The following is a 26790-nucleotide window of genomic DNA, read 5'->3' as shown; positions in this document are numbered from 1 at the left end:
TATTTTACTTCCCCTAAATTATGAGTGTGACAATAGCAAGTGTTGGTAAGGATGTGCCACACAGGGACTCTTGTACATTACTAGTGAGGTTGTCCACAGAAGCTTTATTTTTACTAGCATTACACTAGAAGAAACCCAATATTCATTGGTAGGATAATTGATATAGGTGTGATATATTCACTCAATGCACTATTTTTTTGGCCACGCTGCATGGCGTGTGGGATCTTAGTTCCCCAACCAGGAATCGAACCTGTGCCCCCTGCATTGGAAGCGTAGAATCTTAACCACTGGACCACCAGGGAAGTCCCTAAATGCACTATTGTATAACAATAAGAAATGGATTAACAATAGATACATATGAGAGCACAGTTGATGTTTCAACCAAGCAAAATTATTTGACACCGATATATATATGATCAATCTGTTTAAAAAACCATGTGAATGATAAACACAAAATTCAAGAGAGCGGTTATCTTCAGCGAGGAGGCAGAAAGGTGATACAGAGAAAGAACATATGAAGATATGGCAATATTCTAGATTCTGGGTGGTATATTTATGTGTTGATTTTATTAGACATCGTAGGGTAGATGCATGTTATATATGCTTTGTGCAGAGCAAATATCTCGTAACATAAATAAAACAAAATTCACATATTTTTTAAGTGTCATGGTATGGGAACCCAGATGTATTCAATGCTTTGAAACTAGTCCCATTTTAATTGCAGTGTTGATGGATTAAGGATTTAAGCAGACAATAGAATATCCTGGCAAATCCCTGGAGTCCCACTGCCTATATGAGAATCCTGACCCTGCCACTGACTAGCTGCAGGATATGGGGAAAGTTTCTTAATTTCTCTTTACTTCCATTTCTTTGTCTTTAAAACGAGGATAAGAATAGACCTGGCTTTACAGGATTGTTATGAAAATTATGTGAAAGAATGGGGGTAAAGCTCTTAGTATACAGTTGCTTGAACACATAGTAAATGCCTAGTGACTATGACCTAGACAGATTCAATCAGAGGCCTGAAATGTGCTGACACACAGGCTCCCTTGCACCTCTGACATTGCTTTGAAAAGGCCTTGGCCCGGGTAGCTCCTGCCCCCTTTGCCTCGGCTGCAGAATGAACAGACGTGAGCCTAACCCGGGATGAGAAGCCAAGCCCCAGTGGGCCTCAGTCTGAGTCAGGGCTGCCTGTCTGAGCTCAGCCAATATGCAGTTAGAGAACTAAGAATAAATAACTGTTCTTAAGCCTATGAATCTTAGAGCATTTTGTTTGTAAAAGTAGTTAATTGATACGTGAGCTGCAATTATTGTTGTTGGTATTATTACTATTAAAGATTTCAGAGATAGTTGCTACTGGGCCTGCAAAGGTTGTCTCATTCACATTAGCTGTACGTAGACAGGTTGGATTTAATGCCTTAAAAGAATAAGAATTTTCTGTTTCTATCTTAAGCAGCTGCCAGAAGCATACATATCTTATTCCCGTTGACCTCGTCTCTCCTCTAGCTCCAGAACACATAGGCTTGAGTCAGCTCGACTGCAGCACACTGCCATTGTCAAAAAGACCTGAGGACAAAGATGAGATGTGCTCTCCCCAGTTCAGTAAAGAGTCAGCTGTGTAACAGCTGTTTGACATCTCCAGTATGAATGTTGTCCTTTGTTGTTAGAGCATCATCATACAGTCCATAAGCCACCCATGCATTCATTGTTTTATTGATCTGCACTGCCACCTGCCTGGTAGCCAGGGTCAGGATGCTGTTGCCTCCTGCGTAATGAAGAGCCCTAATCTCAGAGCTGTTGTAGTGACTTGCCCAAGGCCACAAAGCTTGTAAATGGTACCGTTGAACCCAAATCTGCAATTTCTAATGCCAAGTACTGGCTTTCTCTTACTGCTTCATGGATGCCTTTTAATACCTCCAATTTTTTTGTGTGAGAATACACACTTTTCAACAGATTGCATCACCAACAGATTGGGTCAATCTCTTAGGTGCCACGGGAAGTGTGCTAACACCTCAGTAGTAACAGTCTGTCATTCTGACGTCAAATACACAGATCCCAAAACAGTAACTTCTGCAACTCTAGGTCTTTCTTGATTCCTCAAATTGTGTTTGGTTAGAAGATCTGGTGAGGGAGTGCAGATGGGGTAGCAACAGATCTTTACCTGAAGTAACTTGGACATGTCTGAACTCGTTAACTGGCCTATGCATTAACGAGACTGCAGAAGCAATGCACAAAGCCCTCTTTTTACGCTTATTTAGAAATTAAGGTATCATGTGAAATGAATTAATAAGTGACTTTATCATATTTTCTTTGGAACTACTGCACAAACAGAAACACAGTAAGGGAGGCTTTCCAAGGGATTGCCTCTGCTTAGAACATTATCAGACATCTTTGTGAACGTCTTTTAAATAATGTTGCAGTATTTTCAATCATATGTCTTATTTTTATGAAATAAGATTATATAAGAGTTTCTAAAAGTTTCTTGTTGTTGGAAGAGAACTGGGTTCTATGATTTAGAGTTAGTGAGGAAGACCTGGGCATTTGACTATCTAAATTACAATCTCAATTCTACCACTTGCTATTTGTGTGACTTTGGACAAGTTAGTTAAGATCTCTGGCCCTCAGGTTTCTCATCTATAAAATGAGACAACTGATAAGACCTTTCTTGTGGGTTTTGTGAAGATGAAACAAAAGAATGCATTTACAGTGCTTAGAAAAATAACTGGCACTAGTGGGTATTCAAATGCTAGCAATTTATTGCAAATTATTCCTTAACCAGACATTAGCTGGGAATCACCTGTGTCAGTTTGATTCATCTGAGCAGTATATAGTATTGGTTGATTTATCTGAGTATTATGAGGTGGTTCAGAGATTGGACTTGAGTTAGAACTACTTAGGTTTCAGATTCCATGGGCAAGTAACAGAATGTCTTGAGACTCCAGTGCTTTCTTTTTTTAAAGGCTGAAAATAAGAGAATCTACCTTATAGGATTGTTCAGAAGATTAACTGAGAAAATCATTTAGAACAATGCCTCACACATGCCAATATTTTTTAAATGGTAGTAGTGGTACAACAATGAGGGAGTTGGAATAAAGAGCTAAAGTTCATGGTCTTTGTCTTTACTGGTCTGAAAGTGTTTCCTCTGTAAACCTCTAACAAGAACGTATTAGGATCAAGCCATTGACATCTTTGTGCTGTTAGCTGCCTGGTCTCTGGCTCCTGTCAGGTAGCTCAGCCTGCACTTGGCTTTGGGCCCCCCCTCCCTAAAGGGGGTACATTTGGAGCTGAACCAGAGTCCATACACATGCAGTGGGTCCCACAGCTTACAGCTGCTGTCGGTATGTTGCCTAGAACACTCTCTCCTTGAGAGCGTTCCTCTGAATTGTCATCCCAGTGGTGGTTGGAATAGAGGTTTCCCCTCAAAAGTCCCTTCTTCCTGCATTAGATTCCACATTTCTGACAATTCTGCACTTCCATTTCTGCACCTCCTTTGTTCCACCTCAGACAGGTTCTGTCCTCTCTGATCTGTTGTCAATCCCTGGAGTGCTTCTTTCACTCCAGCCTGTAACAATCCAGGCCTATCCTCCTTTAAATGTCTAGCTAGAAACATTTCTTCCTTCACAGTTAACCTGAAATTGTCTCCTTCATCTAAACTTCTCACTGCATTAAAAAAAAAAAAAATCTAAACTTCCTACCACAGCCTGTAAACTATCTGTTCTTGTCTTGTCTGCCTCTCTGATACCATCTCCTGCTTCTGTGCTTTAGTCAAACAAGCCTCTGTGTTTTCCTTTAGGACTTCAAGTTCATTATCACCTACTGCTTTAGTACTTACTATTCAACCCTGCCTGGAAAGCTTTCTTCCAAAATATTTCCTGGTTGGCTTTTTTTTTTTTTTTGCCTCAAAGAGGTCTTTCCTGACCATCCAATAATAATAATTAAAAAAAACCCCACAAAAACAAAAAAACTCATTCTCATTCCCATCAATCTTGCACAATCGTTCTCAACTGGGGAGGAATTTTCCCCCCGGGGGATATTTGGCAATGTTTGGAGATCTTGCTAGTTGTCATAACTGAGAAGATGCTCTTGGTACCTAGTGGGTAGAAGCCAGGGATGCTACTACACATCGTACAATACACAGTATCACCCCCGCAGTCAAGACTTATCAGACACAATGTCAGTAGGGCTGAAGTTGCAAAACTGCAGTCAACATATCGTCTTTTTATTTCCTTCAAGGAATTTGGCACTCTTTGAAACTAACTCATTCATTCATTCTTTTCTTGATTTGGGCTGTCTCCTGAACTAGGATGCAAGCTCCAAGAGAGCAGGAATCTTATCTATCTTGGTCCATGTTGCATCTCCAGTGTCTACTATGGTGCCTGACACTTGGTAGAAGCTTTAAAAGTTTTAATTGAATTACTAAACTAATCAGTGAATAACTTTCGGCAGAAAGTTTTACTATGCATAGTACTTAACCACATTGAGTCATGCATAGTGTGTGTTTGTGTGTGTGTGTGTGTGTGTGTGTGTGTGTGTTGGTTATTTGTGCATGTTCTTGGATTATATACTTGCTGGCAGGGATTTGACCCCACAGTGACTAGCATAATGAATAAACATATGACGGCTGAAATGAACTCATTAATAGGAAATACCCAATGTGAGCATATTTGGCTATTCCTGTGTGTCTAAGCATCTGTGTAGCAATCTTCAGGATCATAGGCTGGTGGTTTTCTTAACTGTGCTCTGCTGAGAGTGCTTCAGTGGTTCGTCATACATTTAATTATGATTTTATTTTTAACTGTATTTTTAACTACATAAAAATTAATAAAACCCAACATACATGCTCATAATACCTGTGAACCAGTTTTGAACACATTGGAATTCCAGGTTCACCATCTTTTTTTGTGACGAATTTGAAATACCACCCCTACCCTCTGACACACACACACCCTATTTCTATGCATAGGCAGTGTTTGAAAATCTTGAGAACATGCTAATGATTAGGGATTTTTAACTCTGCACGGTATCATTGGGTTAAAGTTCAGAAGTGCACTCATCTGCTCATTTGAAACCAGGCAGGTGAGAACAAGGTCAATGAAATGTCAGTGATATCTCTGACAAAGTTCTGCTAAGGGCAGAGCAGCACACAGTGTGGTGACAAGAAAGTGTGTGGTATGTATTGGCACTGTCCTGTTCTGGATAGTTTCAGCAATTACTTTAAGCATGATAGAATGTGGACTTTACTTGTCATGGAATCAGGGGACTACGTACCTCTTTGTTCAGAAGGGAACCAGCGTATCCATGTGATGCTTGTTGAAAACTGTGCCTCCATCATTCCCACACTTCTGCAGTCTAGGTACACAGGAGACCAGACGCATTCAAGCTAACAGGGACCTGTGGATTTTCCCCCTTCTTCTGGAAAGGAGGTCAGGGAATCAAGACCACGTAGACATTAGGAATTTCTGATCAAGCTTGCTAACTGTGTTGTTTAAATTTTCTATATCCCTAGTAAGTCTTTTCCTGCTTGTACAAAAGGTACACCATCCTTCCAGTCTGATGGTGAACTTGCCTATTTTTCATCTTGTAGTCGACATTGTTTTTTGCTTTTTGTGAAATTAATTTTGATTGGAGTACAGTTGCTTTACAATGTTGTGTTGGTTTCTGCTGTACAGCAAAGTGAATCAACTATACGTATACATATATCCCTTCTTTTTTGGATTTCCTTCCCATTTAGGTTTGTAGTCGACATTTTATACTTTATATACTTTGAAGTTGTGGTTTTAGGTTTATACAAGTTTAGAATTGTGTATCTTCTTAGTGAATTAAATTCCTATTATGCTTAGTACTAAACTATTACTATTTGTATGAATTATCTTTCTCTTAAAGTCTATTTTGTCCAATATTATTATTTCTATACTCATTTTCTTTTAGTTAATATTTACCTGATACATCCTTTGTCTTTCAATTCCTCTAAGTCTTTAAATTTAGATCTCCTGGAAATGGCAGATAGCTGCTGGATTTTTTAAAACCAGTATGACAATTTTGTATAACTAGACTAGAGATTTTAGCCTATTTACATTCATATGATTTCTAACATATTTACATTTATTGTTGTCATCTTATTTCTGTGCTGCAGGTCTTTTTTTTTTGTTTTTTCTTTCTTCTCTTATTTTAGATTGATGATGGAGTTTTCTCTCATTCTGCTTTGTCACTTTATTAGTTTAGAAGGTCTGTGTTGTATGTCTATCATTTTAGTAATTACCCAAGCTATTGTAACATGTCTGCCTATCTTAGTGACATCTGGAGTTAATATTTTTATCATACTACAGAATGATACAAGACCTTACAGCAATTTACTCAGATCATCTCCTCCCTACTTAAATATGACCATTATCCAGTGTTTCAGTTTTAATTCCTCCCAAAGTAGACAATATTATTATATTTTATAGTGTTAGTGATTTTTTAACTTGCCCACGTATGTGCCAGTATCTTTTACATTTCTTCTTGCAACTTAGCCTTTCCATGTGACATAATTTTCCTTCTGCTTGATATACATTTTTAGAGTATTTTTTTAGTGAGTCAGAACCCTCAGTAAAACCTACTAAGTTGTAGCTGTATGACTCTTTCTCTTATGATAGTGTGGGTGAGCAAATTCTTGATATTGTTAGTGATCAAACTTTAAAACAAGTTTCACCGTATTTCAAGTTTCTGGGTGCTCTAAATTAAGAAGACCAGAAAGATCACAGGTGGAAATACTTAAGAAACACAAACAAATACAATTACTGCTGTTACCTTGAACTACGTGATGTTGTCATATTTGCTGGTTATCATAGGTCAGTATCAGGAATTTCATATCATTTATCCTAATATTTATATCAATTCATATATAAAGGTACAAACACAGAAAGTGAGAACCCAAGCTTGATAATAATCTTAAACTAATTATAATTTTTTTTTTTTTTTTTTTTGCGGTACGCGGGCCTCTCACTGTTGTGGCCTCTCCCGTTGCGGAGCACAGGCTCCGAACGCGCAGGCTCAGCGGCCATGGCTCACGGGCCCAGCCGCTCCGCGGCATGTGGAATCTTCCCGGACCGGGGCACGAACCCGTGTCCCCTGCATCGGCAGGCGGACTCTCAACCACTGCGCCACCAGGGAAGCCCCTAAATATTTTAATTGATCAAAATTGCCTTCTTATTGATGGACACTAATAAGAAAATATAAATTTGAACATAAAATTAATTTACATTAAACAGATACCACTTTAGATTGTTTTACATATTGGGTTTCCGTACAATATTTCATTTGAGAACCCGATTCCTCTAACTAAACCAAACCAAAGGAGGAAGCATGAATTTTGTCCTTAGATATATAATTCTTTACCTGTTTATTGTTCTTTGATATAGAACCTTAAGATATGCTGTTGTTGTTTTCTCAAATGAGGAGTATGTAGTCTCTGCTTCACTTTGACTAATATACACAAAGCTTTTGAAAAAACTTCTGCAAACCTGTGAGTTAATTCAGACTTTTCACTCATATGTTATGCCTGACGTTTCTCTCACCAAAAGTGAAGGCTAATGACAATTAATATCTTTCACTGCATGCTTTTCCTAAAATTCTTTAACTGCTTTCCAGCACACAGTCACGTACTCTTCTTAGAAGAGGATTTGATGTTTGTGACAAACCAGTCTAGAATAAATGAATTGCTAACAATCCAGCTAATGACAGTAATTAATTAAACTATTTATTAAAATTCCTTGCGTCCTGGTAAAAGATAATATCCCTCTGGTTTATCTGTTTCATTGGCACAGAATGTTAACATAGTCATTTATTATGATAATGTAGTCAAAATGACTTTTCCCTTGTCTATAATATACTTCCAATTCATATAGCTCATGGAAATAAACATCACCATTCCCATTATGTTCTTCATGCTTACCTCCTTTATCTCTTGGCATAGTTTTAGATCTAAACATCTAATTTTGGTGAATAAATAAAATAAGAACAACCGTTAAGCAAGTTCAGTAATTATGTAACTGGCTGACAGTTCTACTTTTAACAATTTTATAATTTAATGATTTAAGTAAAGATCTATTTTTAGAATTATTTTCCTATGGAAGGATTATTTAATATAGATTTTAGTTTAAAAAGAACAACGATTCTGACATCATCTTCCTCCTCACCAACCATTTATCATCACCATTATCTTAACGATAATCGTCGTTACCATTCTTTATATCATATTCTCTGCAAACTAACTTAAATTAGTTCATTTAATCCTCAGAACGATGCAGAGAAGTACATAGAATATGTAATATTCCCCAATTTAGAGGTGAGAAAAATGAGCTCTATGCATTTTAAGAGACTTAATCAAGCCGAGACTTGATTCTAGACCCTCTGTTTCTGCCTAGTGTTCTTTTTCCTCCCTCCTACGATCCCAGTACTTGCAAAGCTGAAACCTATCACCTGTAACTAGCAGTGATTTCTATACAAACTACAGATACCTTCTTAAAACAATTCTTGAATCTCAAAATTGAATACATGATTTTAGTAGATTAACCTATTGTAATACCTTAGACATCAGCCACAGCTTGGACAGACCTAAAACTGCATTGTCCAACTTGGTAGTCACCAGTTATCTGTAATTGTTGAGCACTTGAAATGTACATAGTCTGAATTTAGCTGTGCTGTATCAAAATCACACTGGATTTCAAAGAGTTATAGGGCTTCCCTGGTGGCGCAGTGGTTGAGAGTCCGCCTGCCGATGCGGGGGACGTGGGTTCGTGCCCCGGTCCGGGAGGATCCCACATGCCGCGGAGCGGCTGGGCCCGTGAGCCATGGCCGCTGGGCCTGCGCGTCCGGAGCCTGTGCTCCGCAACGGGAGAGGCCACAGCGGTGAGAGCCCCGCGTACCGCAAAAAAACAAAAAAACAAAACAAAACAAAGAGTTATATACGACAAAAAGAAAGTAATATATCTCATGAATAATTTTTAATATTACATGTTGACATGAAAATATATTTTGCATGTAAAGTGTTTGACATATTGTTAACTTAATTTCAGCTGTTTTTAAAAATGTTACTAAAAAGTGTAAAATAATACACATGGTTCACATGTATGCCTCACACTATACTTTTATTGGACAGTACTGCCGAAGAGCTGTCGTTCTCCTTGGGCATAGCTTCCTGATTTCACTCTTTATTTAACGCAATTTCCCTTTTAAAGTGTTTGAAACTTTTATGCCAGTACTTAAGCCTCATATTAACATAGTCATCTGTTTATTTCCCATATTTGGCACTCTACACTTTTATTTAGACCCTGCTAGGCTATATAAAAATTTATTAGAGCCTTCCTAGATATTTGAAATAGTTTTCAAATTAGAAATTCAGGTATGTCCTCCAAGTCCAGTGTGTTCTTAAAAAAAAAGTATAAAGGTAGAGAGAGTGTTAGATCACAAAGCAGTTTTATCCTGCAAGGTTAGAACTTAATGATAAATGATAATGATAAAAATTTAATGATAAAGTAAAATTTTGCTGAATAAATACATTAAGAAAGTTCTGCCTGAGTTTCCTCATCAACTGTATATAATATATATAATACATATATACTTTCCACATATATATATATACACACATATAAATATTAGGGTTTTATATCAATTATTTATAACCATATAATATATAAGTATATATTATAATAATGTGTGTAATATATATTAGGGTATTATTTTAGGGAGATTTTATATATATACATATATATATATCTTTTTATATATATATACACACACACGCATACAACTTTCCCACACACATACACACACATACAACTTTCCCAATGTGTGTGTGTGTATATTCATACATATATGTGTGTGTGTGTTTCAAGTATCAAATGAGTTAGTACACATACAACACAGAACAGTGCCAGCCATAAACAATAAATATTTGCTTTTATTTTATTATAAATTTTTATCGAAGAACCCTCACAGATCATTCATTATATTCTCAAATGATCTATGGCATGGTAGAACTTCATAGGTAATACGGGAGTGATTGTTAATAAAAGATAGTTGTGGAAACATATCTAAATAACATTGTTGTCTTTCCATGTCCTTTTACCTAAATATCCCTGCATTTTTGCAACTATGCTGTTTATGTTTATATTGTTCTTAGAATTCCACTACTAAAGGGAAAATAACTACTAGAGGTTATTATTTAGTCACACTCCCTTACTTAACAGATGAAGATGCCACCCAAAAAAGTTGAAAGTTATGTTTTGCACTCAGTTATTTAAGAGAAGCAAGAGTAATAGTGGCGTTTTATTGAGCAATTGCCACAGGCTAGGGCTGTGTAAAAGCTTTGAAGACTGTATCTCATTTAAGCAACTAAAGAAGCAACGAAAATACTGTAACTTCTCCCTGACATATGTGAGAAAATGGGAGCTAGAAGAGATTGACTTAGTTGTCCAAGGTCACATGGCAGGTAGACTGAGAACCATTGTATAAACTCTACTTTGATTTCAAAACTTGTGGGCTTGATCTTGTATTTTGTTGCTTTCCTTGTTGGTTTTGTTGTTGTTGTTTTTAAAGCAAAATAACAACATAAGGGATTATAAACTCTCTACTTTTGGTTAGTCTTGGATCAAGGGGAATTGGAGGCATTTGTTGAATCTAAACTCTAATGGGCAGCAAATGCCAACACAAAAAGGAGGCAGTCCCAGATTTATGGTTTTGGAGCCCTGGGCAAACACCTCAGAGAGGCCCTTGATCTGTTCATCTCAATGGGAATAAACATACAGGATGAGGAATTAACTGGGTTATGATGGACAAAATATACAGACACTTCCTTGAGGGACGTGTAAAGCGACTGAAGGAGCAAACCGAAAGAATGTCAAGTGGACTGTAAAAATGACTTTTTGCTTCTTCTCAATTTAGAGACACCAGAGCTTAACTTTTATCTCCAAACAAAAGCATTAAGTGATCAAACAGATTTCAGGATCTTTAATCTAACAGACCTAGTATAAATGGATTAAATCACTTTAAAATTAGGTAAAAGAAAATTGAATTAATTTAATTGCTTGCTAATGTAGGAAAAAAATCAACTTCTCTCTTTATTATTAAACTGGTTTAAAAATGTATCTTAAGTAATGTATCTAAACTAATATGAGGTCTACTGGGCTGAATGGTTTGAACAGCCAAGTTTGACCTGGAGACGACATGAATGCTTTGGATCCTTCTAGCTGGAAAAAAATCCTCCACAAATAAATAAATTGTTCATTCCTAATTTAAGGAGATGGAAGGAAGAATGGAAGATGAATACATTTTATTCAGGCCAAAAATATTGTTTCTAGTGTACTGGATCCAATGAGTACAAAATAAGATCGTTCTAGAAAATTCACATGGAAAGTGGCTACTGGTGGTAAGAATGGGTGTAATAGTTTGCTATTACTGCTATGACAGATGACCACAAACCTGGTGGCTTAACACAATAGAGACTTATTTGTTCTGTAGATCAGAAATCTCACTGGGGTAAAAATCGATGGGTCTGCAGGGCTGGGATGCTGCTAGAGACTTTAGAGGAGAATCTGTTACCTTGCCTTTGCCAGCTTCTAGGTCCTGCCTGCACTTCTTGGCTTGTGGCCCCATTCCTCCATCTTGAAGGCCAACAGAATAGCATGTTCCAATCTCTCCCTCTGACTTCCGCACATACTCTCTCTTTCTTGTCTCCCTTCTCCACTCATCAGGTCACTGATGCAACCAGACTTCATCACAGAGACACAATTCCCTTGTGCTGTCTTCCTTGCGATCAGCTCTACCCATCCCTCTCTTCCCATCTGTTCAGTCATCAAGTCTTAGTAGCCACAGATCCTGCTTTAAATTACTGTTGTTTTCATTTAGATAACTTATCATTTTATGCTCCTCCATTATCATCCTAGAGGTTTTATCCACCAGATTTATCTGAGATCAGATTCATTTGGTCATCTGACCTCTTGGGACTTTTGACTGATGCATAAACTTGCATCAATACTGTTGGATTCTTTTTCTGCGTGATTACTGTGTGTCACCACTGGCACTGTTCATTCCATCCTCTCCATATAATTCCTACTATTCAAAGAATTTCCCGGCTTAATCCTAGTTCTCTGTTTCCATTGTACCATCTGTAAACTTGCTCACAATGTCTCTGTGTGTACGGACACACACAATATGTGTATACAGCCATGTGTATACAGATGCTCACAATACCCAGGTGTGTGGATAGATGTGCATAATATCTGAATGTGTATACAGACACACACCTATAATTATATGTAATTTATGGACATAAATATTTGGCAAGAACACCCTCACTTAAGAGAAGAATAACATCCAGTGCTTGTGCTAGATATTTGGAAATTCTGGAAGATGAATTAATTATATGGAACCAGTTATGATGAAATTATGGAGATAGTTTTCTCAGAAGACACTGGTTGACAGAGGAACATTCTCTCTGTGTAAAAACCAAACCTTGGTTTCTGGGACCCAGACAAGTCTCACTGACAAGAGGTAAATTTCATCACAAGATCCTAGGAATATTTAATCACTAGGGAGTCAGCTTATGGAAGACCCACAGTCTAGTATTAAAATGGATCACTACTGGTGAATTAATGTTAGACACTAGACGTTATTTTACCATATTCCTTAATATAAACCACGGTGAGAAATAAGTAAGCCTGTAAGTGCGGTATTCAGATTCAGTAAATGGTAATTTTTTCTGTTGGAGTTTCCTAAATAATTTAATAAATTTCCCACCAGAATCCCGTGAAATTCCAAATAAATCAGTAGATTTTCAGTTAAGCTGTTTACTGCTTGTAATGAAACCTTAATGTCTAACAGTGTCTACTGTTTACATTTGCCTGGGGTCTCTAAAACATTATGAGATGAAACGATTTTTCTGGTCCTTGGTGTATGGCTGTCATAGAATTAAAGTGTTTCATAATTTCATATTTGATAGAATAACTTCCATTCTTCAGTCTCCTGTGGGAAAGAAGAAATAGGTGGGGCTGCATTGAATGGTACGCTGTCTTGTCTAGATTGAATTTGTTATGAATTGCATGGTTCTCAATTGTACTCTCATGCATCTTTAAAACAAACCACAAATTCTCTGGGACATATTTTCTTCTTTGCTGAACACTGAGAGTGTATAAACGATGATTTAAGGGTCATGAAACTGAAGTTGGTATAAGGCTACAAACAGCATGTTAATTTTCTTTAGAAACATAAAAGAGAGCTTGTTTTGAATATCATTAAAAGTTTAATAAGAGTTCCTTTCAAGGCACTGCACAAAAGCAGCTCCACAGAAAAATAAATATGTACCCATTAGCCTTTGCTAAAATATACCCAGATTTCCAATTATACAATGCTTGTAAAGCCAATGATTTCCTCCTTTTAGAATCACTTAAAACAAGTGGTAAGAATTATATTGTTATTTAAATAGGGAACATTCATGTATAAAGAACCGATTTCTGTCTAAAGAGATTGCAGAACTTAAACATGATTCTATTTGAACACTTTGGACAGTTCAGAAGGAGGAATCAAAACAGCACAGAGGAGCGAGTTAGCCTGCTGGGCTCTGGGGAACAACTGGTCTCTTAACTTTTCTGTGAGCTCAGATAACTGAGTTCGTTCAGCAAATCTCCGCTGAAGTCCTGTTATGGCTACACTTTGTTCTAGGCACTGGGGTATAAGGCTGGACATGTTAGCCGATGTCCTGCCTGAAACCGACTGCATTTACTTTTTATTGGGGTGACAGACAAAACTCATAAACAAATTGATATGTAGTGTAATGTCAGGTGGTTAGCCGTAAGCGCTACGAGGGAAAATAAAGCAAGGTCAGGGGCAAAATGATAGGAGTGTGACCTGATTGCCCAGGTTTAACTTTCCTCACAAGGAACTTTACCTTATGATTTTTATTTGCAGGAGAATTTAAAGCAGCTTATAGAAATACGCAAGGCACAGAATAATTATATAAATATTCGAGGGAGTTAGGCATAAGGTTAGGAAAACAATTACATTCTGGGGTTAAGTTAGATCACAGAAATAGAGATCTTACAGCCTGGTATAGGTGCTGCATGTGAGCCAGGAGCTTGGCACAGAGGAATATTCCAGCAATCCTTAAGACTGTCTATCTTCAGAACATGAGTACTGCCAAGGGGTTCAGGAGAAGAACAGTTTGCTGAAATAGAGACCCAGAAAGTTTTTCTGTTGTGGATCAGATAATATGTAGTAGAATAGATGACTCCTTGATACCCCTTGATGAAGGCCAGTGGTTCGTCACTTAAGACCTGTTCAACAATAGTAATTATTAATATTATTTTTTTTTTCTTTTTGCGGTACGTGGGCCTCTCACTGTTGTGGCCTCTCCCGTTGCGGAGCACAGGCTCCGGACGCGCAGGCTCGGCGGCCATGGCTCACGGGCCTAGCCGCTCCGCGGCATGTGGGATCTTCCCGGACCGGGGCACGAACCCGTGTCCCCTGCATCGGCAGGCGGACTCTAAACTACTGCGCCACCAGGGAAGCCCAACAATAGTAATTAAAGGTCAAATTATCTCAGCATTGTTGTTCATTTCTCCTGGCCTTGTTTTTTATTTGTTTGTTTTTTTTTGTGTTTGTGTGTGTGTGTGTGTGTGTGTGTGTGTGTGTGCTGTGCAGAAATGTCTCAGACCCCTCTGAGAATTTAATGAAAGTTATGGATCCTTTCCCCAGATTATGTCTACCCATAACTGGGCACATGGTATCAGAGTGTCAAGGAGGTTCTGAAGCACAAGCAAAAATCCCAAGATGTCCATTTCCCCCTTCTAATAATATCATGAGAGAGAAACATACTCACTGTTGTAGGCTCTGATTTAAAAAAAAATTCACATGCAAATATTCTTTGGCCAGTTATTAATAGAATCATATGCTTTGAAAATTAAGACCTTCTGAGAAAAATTAAGGAACCAAGAAAGATACTGTCAGGTCTGACCGTATGTTAACAGGTTGGACAAGACAACTTTCATATTGCATCCAAGTCCATTGTCATTTATCTCTACATTGTTTAGGTGTCTCCTTTTACTTTCTCTTTTATTCACTTTTATATTTTTAAGCAACATGGGAAGAATTTCCGTGGCAGTGTGTATATCTGCTTGTCAGTGTCATTTCATATCCCAGGAAACTGAATTAACTAGGTAACTAATAGGATAGAGTTGAATACAGTTTAACCAAATCCCTCTAGTCGAGCCAGAATTGAAACTCAAATCACAAAAAGATCTATCATGAACAGCAAAGAAAATAATACCAATCTAGGAGGATAAATGTCTTAATTGTCAAGCATCACATTTTAACAGTTTGGTTTGGCAACATTAAGAGGATTTCAAATTACAGTATCACCTACTGGGACTCATTCAGTCATGCCCACATTTACCCACCTGACCTGCTAAAAAAAAAAATGAATCAGAATAAAAATGCTCATTGGAACATGATATAACTTTACCCATTATTTTTCAGCGATGCCTTTTCCATTCTTTCTTGTTTTTCCATTTTATTCCCTGTGGTATTCAAAACCTGTATTGGAAGCCAAGAAAGCAGAGGGTGGGGGAGTTAGTAGTTACCACAAAAGAGAAGTAAGGTCTCTGCATGTGGCCCGCAAGTCTTTGTCACTCAAGTGGTGCTATTGAGTTAAGGAATTGTAAAAGCCTGCTTCTGTTTTAAAGACCCACCATGGTAATACCCAGCAGGAGAGAAAAATACTTTTTTAAAAAAAACATAATTCCTTTCAGTGTGAATTTCTCTTCAGGTACACTCGCATAAGCACTTATTTTATATGAGTGAATCTTCTGATATACAGTAGGTGTGTTTCTTGACAATTCAATACCCCTGAGACATTTCGAACTTGAGTCCTGTTTTCCCGGAGAATTTGACTAGATGTTGAGAAAACTTTTTATTTGTGACTTGCTAGCGTGCTGGTATATTAATATTGGTATATTAAAATACTGTGACAATCTCCCTGATCATTAGTTTGCTTATTGTTAAAAAATGGAATAAAAATTGTGCCTGTGGCATGAAGTTATGGTCAGGATTAAATGAATTGATACATGTAAGACACATGGAACACACATAGGCAGCACGCAGTGGAACTGGCAGTCATGATACGAGGATAACAGCTTTTCTCTTTTGATTGGCAAATTCATAGATTTCTGTTTATACCCCAGTTCATTTCTAGCTGCTGTGAAGGATGGTATCCTATGTTTTTGGTGGGTCCCAATTTTGTTTACATAATTTAGCATCTATATATATTTGTAGTCTACCTGTAATTACAGCTGCAAATTTGATCCTATGATGCTGATGGCATCCTACCTCAAATGCCCCCAGGATCTCTCTGTTCTTCTGCCTAAAGACTTTTCCTAAAGCCATGAACAGTTATTATATACAAGGTAATACCCACAGTAAATCTCAACTATTGGAGGCTAAGAGTCCATGTATAAATGTCTCAGACACTTTGGTTTTTGGTGGGAGCATTCTGAGACACATTCTACCTTGTTCTCAGATGGTCCCCCAGTAGGAATGAACCTAACTGCTTACAACCATCACCAGTTCAATAATATAGCTTAATTGGCTTTTTCTCCTTTCATGCTTCCTGCTTCTGGGATCATCTCTCAAATAAATTCCCAAGGCTTTGTCTCAGGCTCTTTTGTGGAGGAATCCAACTTTAGACGCAGAACATAGCCTATATTTTCACTTGGACCATCACAACTGTATTCTCCAAAATTAGTGAAAATGCTTGCAGATAATTTTTTGTGTGATGTAATAGCAAGGAGACAAACTGAAAGAAAGCTAATTTTATTTATATAGAAAATCCATAAATCTATGTACCTTTTCTTAAAATTTTTATAGCCCTCCATGTATTAAATGAATTATCAGTAGATAAATACTTAGATATACTAAAGATGCTAACTTCTTTATTCTATTAATCTTTCCATAAAAGAAACAATCCTATTTATAGTGGTAATTATGTCCTCACTTTTTTATTTTCTAGGTGTGAGTTTGGGGGCAGTGCTTGGGATTTATGACCAATGAGTAATTTCACTACAAAGCTGGAAATGAATGGAGTCTATGGGGAGATATACATTGGAGGGAAGAAAAAGAAAATAAATTTTCATCCTGTGGCCATGTTGATTGACCAGTCAGCCCAACCATGACTTCTGCTTTTCACCCATTGGCCAATGGAACTGACCAAGAAACAGAATATCTTGACTTAAGCCTGTACAGCTCAAATCTCAGTTGGTTAAGCCACCTCTGCAATACCAGTTTGTGTTGCCCTGTAGGCATTTTTACAGTATCCTGTGTCTATCTTTCTGACTGTCAGTCTATCTCTGGTTATTATAAATGCTTTATTTAACCTTTTCCTTGTAGGGGCATGCGTGAGATTAGTAGTTATTTTTTTAGAGAGAAAATTAATTAAGATAAGGGCTCAGACTACCTGATCCTTCCCTTATGGAAACTTAGCATGCAACAATAACCCCTGAAGGGATAAATCTTATCCAATATGGCTTTCATCATGCAAACTAGTAGCTTTTAGATTGGATTGAGCTGTAAGACATGTTGGTTTGGTCTGCACGGTGATGATGATGTTTTTAATTTGAATTACTTGTCCATTTAAAGATCAAGGTGGTGCCAACAAAAATGAATATTTTGAGCTCCTGAAATACTGGAAGCTTTAATAAGCCCAGGTCTCCGTTTCTACAATGCACACTTAAGCTAGAGCAGAGTATCAGTGTCCTTCAGTCAGAGATCCCCGTGGTCCTCTCATAGGTCACCATGGTCTCCTCATAGGTGGCCAGTTCTTGCTCCTTGACTCTATTTTCTTGCTCCTCATCTGATTCACTCACTTATACTACCAGTCTAGCCCCCAGAAGGTTTGAATTTAGATCTCAGTTTCAAAATCAGAAAGGACACAAAATAAAGTAACTTCCCTTTTTTAAAGCCAAAATAAATCTAGGATACAATGGTACAATTTAAATCAGCTAATTCTAGAGCTTGCTGGGGCCTTTGAAATTTCATTCAAGCTCCCTTAATTTACTGATATGGAAACTAGGAACAGAGAAGTTAATTTCTGCATTAGGGTCACACAGCTAATTGATATAGTGTATCAGCACCAAAGTGGTCTAAATAACACTTTGAAGATGCTTCACTTTTTCCCTTGGTGTAGAAAGGTCATAGGCTATGTCTTTCTCCAGGATTTTGGGTATTTCAAAATTTACCTTTTTTTTAAAGTCAAGTTATTTATAAAATACAAATTACAAAATTCAGAACTTTCAAACAGCCAAGAAATAAAGCCATTATGTTTTGAAGCCGTCTGTGTAGCTGTTGTGAGTGTGTCAGTAAGATGATAGATCCACAGGAAGGTGAGAGTACACAGAAAGTGGAAAGAGAAAGTGTTAATAGAAATCAAATGCTTTAAAGAGGTTGGATGTATGATTCTCTTCTAAATATTACTTCTTTTGGTCATCATTAACCCTCGTATTTTGTTTCATTCTTCACATTGGAAATTTCTTCCACTGTAAGATTTCAGCTTTATATAAAAAGATAATAGGTATTCTAATCTATTTTAGAACCTTCGTAAAGGTCACTCTGGGAGTGATCTGAGAGCTTTAACAGACGTGAACACCGAAGTCCTCATTAACTACTCAAACAAAAATTCTTAAAATTCAAAGAATTCTGGGGCTTCCCTGGTGGCGCAGTGGTTGAGGGTCCGCCTGCCGATGCAGGGGACACGGGTTCATGCCCCGGTTCGGGAGGATCCCACATGCCGCGGAGCGGCTGGGCCTGTGAGCCATGGCCGCTGAGCCTGCGCGTCAGGAGCCTGTGCTCCGCAACGGGAGAGGCCACAACAGTGAGAGGCCCGCGTACCGCAAAAAAAAAAAAATTCAAAGAATTCTGAGTTGGTGTTAGGATGGAGTAAAGGGACCCTTTACTCTTTCAAAAGCAAAAAAAAAAAAAAAAAAAAACCTCCAGCCTAAGAATTTCCAGATGTGACACGTGTTTGGTTGCTAAACTGGCTGTGCATGGACATGAGTGGAGAGGAAGCTGGTGACATGCAGATGTCATATAGCTCCTATTAAATAAGTGCTGTTCTCCAAGAATGCCAGGCTTTCAAGGCCAGGGTAACTCAAATCTCTTATTTATATATTAGTTTTCTCCGAACTAACGCAAATGCTCCTCCCCCATCCAAAAAACACCCTGGGTCACACATAACACATACTGGTTCATAACTCCTTTTAAACAGGTGCTTCACATTATGTACTTTTTATTCCAATTATCTTACAACTGGCCTCTCTGCTTCCACCGGTCTCCCCGCTTAGAGTCTATTCCCCACCCAACAGGCACAACATCCTGCTAAAACAGAAGTCCTCCCGTGTCACTCCTCTGTTCTAACCCTCGAATAGCTTTTAGCTCACACAGAACAAGGATCTAAGTTGTTATGATGTCCTACAATAAGGGTTCTCAAAAAGTGGCCAACAATATCAGCATCAGGAAGTTGTTAGACATGTGCATTCTCAGACCCTACCCCAGATCTACTGCAACTCTAGGGATCCAGGGGTGGGCCCAGCAATCTGTGTTTTAACAAGTCAGCCAGGGAATTATGACGCTCAGCTAACGTTTGAGCCCTAGACTCTGTGGTCTTTAGATCTTATTACATTTGGACTTGAATACTCTCCCTCTCCTAAGCTGACCCCAACCACCCTGGCCTCCTCGCAACCACACAAACATGCTAGGTCCACTCCTACTTCAGAGGCTTTGTACTTGCTGTTCCCTCTCCCCCCAGATAGCCATGTGGGTGGCTCCCGCACCAACTTCAGGTCTTTTATCAGATGCCATCCTCACAGTTGAGGCCTCCCGGCCCACTATATTAGCCTCCTAGACCTCCTGTTACAAAGTACTAAACTAGATGACTTACAACAACAGATATTTATTTTCTCTCCCAGGGTTCTGGAGGCTGGAAGGCCAAGTTAAGGTGTCAGCAGGGCCACATGCCCTCTGAGACTCTGGGTAGAATCCCTCTTTGCCTTTTCCTAGCTTCTGGTGATAGTCCGAAGTCCTCGTGTTCCTTGGCCTATGATTGCATCACTCCAGTCTCTGCCTCTGTAGTCACATGGTGCTCTCCCTGTGTGTCTTTACACTATTTTCTAATCAAAGGACAATAGTCATATTGGACTAAGAGCCCACCCAACTCCACTATGAGTTCTTTTCAACTAATTACGTCTGCATATATTCTGTTTATAAATAAGGTCACATTCTGAGGTACTGGTGGTTAGGACTTGAATGTAGCTCTTCGGAGGAGGAATGCAATTAAAGGCTTAACGCCCACCCTATTTAACGTTGCATTCCGCTGTCAGCAGTTCCTATCCCACTTCTATTCTTTGTTTTTCTTTTTTCTGTTTATCACCTCCTAAAACATCCTATGTTTTACTCTTAGTTTACTGACTGGCTCCCTTCTCTGGAATTTAAGTTCCATAATGGCAAAGATGCTCGTCCTTTTTGTTTTTCATCCTCACAATACCCTCAGCTCTTACAACTACCTGGCACACAGTAGGAGCTCAATAAACCTATTCTGAATGAATGAAAATGATAGACCATTAGCAAGACCATTTCATTGTTAAGAAGTCTGATTACCATAAAAACAATCTCTCTTTTTCTTTCACTCCCTGGAGGCTAGGGTATGCAGAGGGTAGTATGAAAGTGCTCCCCTGAGAAACTTTAAGTTCATTCTAAAACTAATGGTAAGCTTGTAGGTGGACTGGGCTTTCTCAGGGAGAGAGACCCAAGGGAAGCGCTGGAGCTGGGGATCTAATTGGGTTAATAATGCAGAGACCAGGAACCCGGGAATGGGCTGATATCAGCAGTACAGTTGGTGAAAGCAGGACACTGAGTGAAAGGCTCCTACACTGGGGTCTCTTGTGCCTGGATCTTGAAGTCTCTGCTCATTCACTTACTCATTCATTAATTAATTCATTCATTGAACAAATTCCTGGATATCTAAGTGCCACATTCTGGGCTCCAAACTTGGGATATAAGGCTAGGTCTCTGAACTTATGGAACTTGCACTAAATGAGGGGATTAAATATAAGTGAGTGCATGGGCGCACCACAGCCAGCTTTTTCATGGGACAAGACCTGCTTGAAGTGTCTTTGTATTCACCCCAAAGAAAATCAGTTTCCTTTCTTCCAGTCCAGGCACAAAATAATACAGGCATTTACTGGCCAGGTGGGAATTCGCCAAAACAGAAGCCTGGATTGGACTGTCAAAGGTAAGGCTGCTGTTGATCAGGCCTTGTTTCTAGACTCAGTGCTCAAGCACGCCCCTGGGTAGTGGAATTAAAGAAGGAGGTGATTAGTGCGGTGGGTTAGCATGTGGGCTATAAGCTCACACCCAAGTGTGCATTTCTGCTCAGCCAGGTATGAGCCATATAACTTTGGGAAAAGGCACCTAACCTATCTGAGGCTCCATTTTCTTATCTATAAAATGGCATTAATCTTTCCATGTCGTGAGATGGACACAGCTAAAGAATATAAGCGTGTAACTCAGTGGCTGGTCCAAGTCAGCACTCACTAATCTTATTCAAGGAAAACACAAATCCAGATGTGGCAGATTTAAGAATTTGTTGGTTCTTTGCTTCTCTTCAGTGACATCATGGGATAAAAGAGATGGAGCCGTGAAAACAAGATGAGCCAGAGATCTGCAAATGTGAAACACCTGCCCAAATCAAGAGGTGGACAATTGTGGCGGAAATGGCCCAGAAAATTACAACCTTCTCTTCTACTTGTGTTTTAGGAGAGTATCTAAATTTGACCAGGTATGAATTTAGGGTGACAAATTTAAGGCAAGTTTCATAAAACACTACAGGGAAGTGACCCATAGTATGAAAACACAAGGTTTCATCCTGGTGTTGCTAAAATTAGGCAGACTGACTTTAGCCTCTCTCTTTAGAGGCTGTCTTACAAAAGACAGCAGTGAATTAAAACTGAACAGTGAACTGTGCTTTCACCATCTGTCTTGAGAGAAGTATGACCTGGGTCTGGCTGTCATTCAGGCTCTTTGGGAAGGAAAACCATTTATAAGTTTTTCCAGCCTCTGGTTGGGCACCCTGTACAGAGTTGGAACCAAACTATTACAAATGCCTCCTAAGGTTATTTCCTGGGCTTGCATTTCAATAGAAATACTTTGACAGTGAGGTTGAAGTCACTGATAATACAAATAACTTTATTAGACTGCTCTGATTAAAACACTGAAGGTAAGAAGCTCTCTTCCATGCTCTCCTGTCCTGTTTCTCCTTCAGATTTTCCCCAACTGATCATTGAAATATGGCTAGGCTGTTGGGCTGATGTAAATGGTCATTAATTAACAACCATGGTCTTTGCGAACCCGATGTTTTTGAAAAACTACATCTGTAGCGAAAAGCAGGCTTGAAGCTGTGAGAATAATAGCATGTTTTTAAAAATTCTGCACCTGGACAAACAAAATGTCCTTTTTTAGAGCAAGGATGTCATCGGACAGAGGCAGGGAAAAAAAAAAACCCCAAGAAACCGCCGAATCTCCAGCATGCTGTCAAGATATTAGTTTGCTGGCCCACTTCTGACTAAACATAAAGATCTTTTCTTCCAGCTAAGGCATTTGATATACATTTTTCTATTCTGGAAACACGAGCTTTGGCCTTTTTAGGTCAGATATATAGGTCTACATTATGAATGGCACCCAGTGCCTGCTTTTATAAACTGATTGCTGTTCTGTCCTTGCTTGCTCTAGAGCAAGGAGATGTTCAATCCAGACAGGCATCTTTCCGCTAAATGACCTTTGCTCAGCCTTCTTCTCGTTGTAACTTCACAACATGTAGGCAGCGTTGGATTAAACTAGGTTTAGCATCTATTCAGTAATTCCTTGAGCAGTAGGTTTTCTTCTTTAAAGCAATACAGGAGAACTCTGCTTTGTTGCCAGTGCTAGGGGGATGGTTTTATGAGGAGACATAGTTTGACTTAGAATATTCCCACTTCCTTTAACAATGTGCTGTATTTTAATAGAGTTCCCATATATTATGCAAACGAAATGTTTTACAGACTTGTCACAGATGGCAGTTGGAAGTGACTATTGGACGATCACTCCATACCATCTTCTTAAAAACGACGGGCTTGATTTGTCTCCCCGTGATCCCTAATTTGAGGCGCATAAGCCACAGACGTAAGAAAAACTTCTAAAGAGTTATGCAGGGGTGGGAAAATACAAAGTTCTTTGAAGAGAGACTAGGAGAAAATATCTTCCTGTGTGTTTCCTGAAAGAAGAATTTTATGCCTCCTCTAATAAGTATTAATTTTTTCTTTTTACTATACATGATGCATTGTGCTGGGAGGAAGGTGAGTGGAGAGAAAGACGAACGTATCTGAGAGCTTTGGGGGCTATTTCCTACAGAGTTAAGCACTGCTTGTTAGCAACATTGTAGGTCAGATTTTCCCATCCTACTCATCTCTTTGAGGTCCTTCCAGACCAATTTTGGAGCATCCCCCAAACTGCATATTTTCTGGAATCCATTTTCTGCTTCAGGTGCCATTCACCTCTCCCTCTGCCAGCCCCTCATGGTCATCTGACCTCTATTTCATGAAAGCAGAGCCTTTCCCCATTTTCATTTATGACTCCTGTTTCTAAATCAGGTCACCATTAACATTTCCATGGAGCTTAGCTTATTGATTGAATGAGCCACCCTTTGTTTTAGTGAATGCAATTTGGCGGAAAGAAATCCAGCTAAGCTAGTTTGGTAGAAATGGGGATTGTTCATAGGACACAGAAAGTTCATAGAAATAGGGGACGGGAAATACTGTAAATACTTTACAGTATTATTTAAATTATTTAAAGCCAGTACTTTCTCGTGGGAAATGAAACTGGGGAGTGAATCTGGATCTAAACAGCTCTGGGAGCCTCAACAGTCACAGAGGCCACAGACTTCGTTCGAATGCTTTGTTATCATTATGCTTTGGCAGTCTTTCATGTGTCCTTAATTTTTTGCCCTGCTACCAATCCATCCAATGTTTCACAGTCCCAAATCCAACTTCCTTGGAAGTGGATTGGTTGGCCCGAACTCACCTTTTCCCTTTATTTCCCTGGTCAGTGGTCAGCCTATGGTTGATTCTTCCTTGAATTGGGCGTTCACTTCTGGTCCAATCAGATGAAATTGAATTGGGCTGTGTTGGGGGGAGAGTATGGAAGAAGAGTCACGCACACTTGGAGTATCAGAGGCTATGGCCAGAGACCAGTAATTTGAGAGAGGGGTGTGGGTGTATCGTCTAAGATAAGGTAGTCGCATTTGTTCCCAGGGACCTTTATAGAAAGGTTGAGTTTTGGGAAGATGCTAAGGATAGATATGGTGGTTTTCACTTATGTTGAAATTATATTGCGTGAGCATTTCATATTTTGCCCAGAGTTTATTCCAGGCAGCAGTTAGAAAATAGGAGACTTACCTGTGTCCTGTGTGTGTGTGTGTGTGTGTGTGTGTGTGCTCATGTGCACGCATGTGCTCTACGCACACACATGCAGTAGGGATAGGAGAGGATTAGTATAAACTTTTCGTGCCAGAAGACACCTTAGAGATCCTTGGGCTCAACCCACACATTTCACAGATGAAGAAATCCAGACTCATAAAGTTTATGTGATTAGCTTATGGGCATACAGCTATTAAGTGGCAGAAAAGAGACTCAGTTATCTTGATTCCTCATCCAATGAGCTTTATAACCCAGCTCTATTATATTTTTGTCTCCAGAAAAAAGTCTTCGTTCATTGAAACAGAACCAAACGTACACTATGCTGTGTCATCACATGGTTTGCTCATTACCTTTCAAGTCCTAGCTCAAAGCTCCCCACTCCAAAGGGCCACCTGGACACTGCCTCAGGTGGGTGCCACTCCTTGTCCCTTGGTTTTCTATTAATTATTTTCATAGCTTTATATCACTTAGTCCAATCTTTAATCACCTTATTTATTTTTCTCATTTTCCTCCTTTGCTAAAATAGGAGATTCCAGGAAAGTAAAGGTTGTTTCTCTTCACGTCTGTATCCTCAGCTCTGTGATCATGCTCAGCACATGGTAAGCACATACCCATAATTAATCAGACCTTTGTGAATTTAATAAATATAAATATTAAAATATCAATAATAAACCTTTGGGGGGAGCACATAGACTCTTTTCTGGTCATACATACTTCTTAATTATTGAGGTCACGCAAAGTTTTATGTTCCTGTGGTATTAAATTTCTCTAAAGGTCTCTACATATTTTTGTATACTGTGTCACAATTTTAGGCTAAAACAAAACCTGGAACTCACAGCAAAGGGAACAAGCAACAGCTGATTCAGATGTGGCTTTACCTCTGTGGGTGTATTCTATATAAACTGAGTGCGTTCATGACAGAGAGTAACTTGGCTTAGAGATGCTGCACCCCAAATATCCTTTTTGTTTGTGAATGTTCCTGTGACTCTCTGATGATGAGAACTGTTCATTCTTATTTCTGGCTCTTGGCAGCCTACAGATGCTTCCTGTTAGTGCTCCTGGCAGGTTCCTGGTGGGGCCTGTTGTTTATTGCCCTATCTATCAAGTCCTATTTATTTTTAAAATAAACTTTAAGTATACTGTAAACTCCCTTCACAAACAGATTTTTCCTCCTCTTTCACACTTGACAAACGTCTAAAAGAAATAGTAACTCTGTCTCATATATATTTGAACCTGAACCTTTTAGGAAAGAATTATACTTAAAGTACCCAAGAACAGGGATGGTCTCAGCCTAAAATCTCCCTTGCAACTATTAATTCTCTTTCCCTCAACCTCTCCTTCTCTCTTTCTCTTTTACTCCCTTCTTTTTTATTGTATTATCTCATTCTTGTTTCCATACTGCCCTCTCCTCCCGGTAATCATCCCACCCCAGGTCAAATTCTCTGGTTGAACTGCCATCTATATCTTTCTTAAATACTGCTTACATAATGTAAATGTCTTTATAAAAAAGTTTAAAGGATTTGCTTTTTGCAAGCTCATCAAGTCGAAACATTTTACATCTCTTTCTTGGTCCTCAATCATGTAAACCTACTATTCCTTTCATCAGTAAACTCTACTATTTTCCAACACAAAGGTGATGAGAAAGGACATTGACTGGTATAACATAAAAGAGCTTGGAATTTAGCATCATACTGACTCGGGTTCAATTCAAACACTACTACTTATTAACTCTGTCTTTGACGAAGTCTCCTAACTTCTCTTACATGTCTTCATTGGAAAGGTTTTTACCCGGTATTTATTTGGGTAAACGTTCCTGGTATTCTCTAAATATTTCCAGCTCTTCTGAGCCCATGATAGTACTTTTCAATTTAGGCATGGTTATATGACCTGTTTTTGCTAATGCAATCTGAGTGGAAGTTCTGTGTTTCAGTTGTGCATAGAAGTTTTTTAGAGGCAGCGTGTGATTTGCTATGGTCCCTTCCCTCAGTGAAGCAAATATGGACGCATGTGTTGAGAAGGAACCTCCATTATCCTGAGGTCTTGGCTGTTAACAGTAAGCAGAGCCTTCTACTGATCCACCATGGATATGTAGCAAGAGATATTGGGGTCATTTGTTATTGCACCAAGTCTTGTCCTATCCTAACTGACACATTTACTTTGCAAGATTGTTTGGAGCATGAGTGAAAGTATCTAATATCTAATATGTAAAGCATCAACATAATATGCAATCAGTAAATGGTAGATGCCTTCATCAGTAGTCTAA

General features: G+C 38.8%; 1 protein-coding gene across 1 annotated transcript in view; it reads left to right on the top strand.

The window, feature by feature from the left end:
• TAFA1 (TAFA chemokine like family member 1) overlaps positions 1-26790 on the top strand; it is a 699324-nt gene that overhangs the window by 183940 nt on the left and 488594 nt on the right. The window contains exons 3-4 of the mRNA XM_060163960.1: positions 21232-21310; positions 21687-21856. The gene's annotated coding sequence lies outside the window, so the exon portion shown is untranslated. The remainder of the gene's footprint in view (positions 1-21231; positions 21311-21686; positions 21857-26790) is intronic.

Source organism: Lagenorhynchus albirostris, chromosome 10, assembly GCF_949774975.1.
Source record: "Lagenorhynchus albirostris chromosome 10, mLagAlb1.1, whole genome shotgun sequence".
NCBI classification, from domain to species: Eukaryota; Metazoa; Chordata; class Mammalia; order Artiodactyla; family Delphinidae; genus Lagenorhynchus; species Lagenorhynchus albirostris.
Note: the sequence above shows the minus strand (reverse complement) of the source record. Positions and strands in the feature narration are given on the sequence as shown.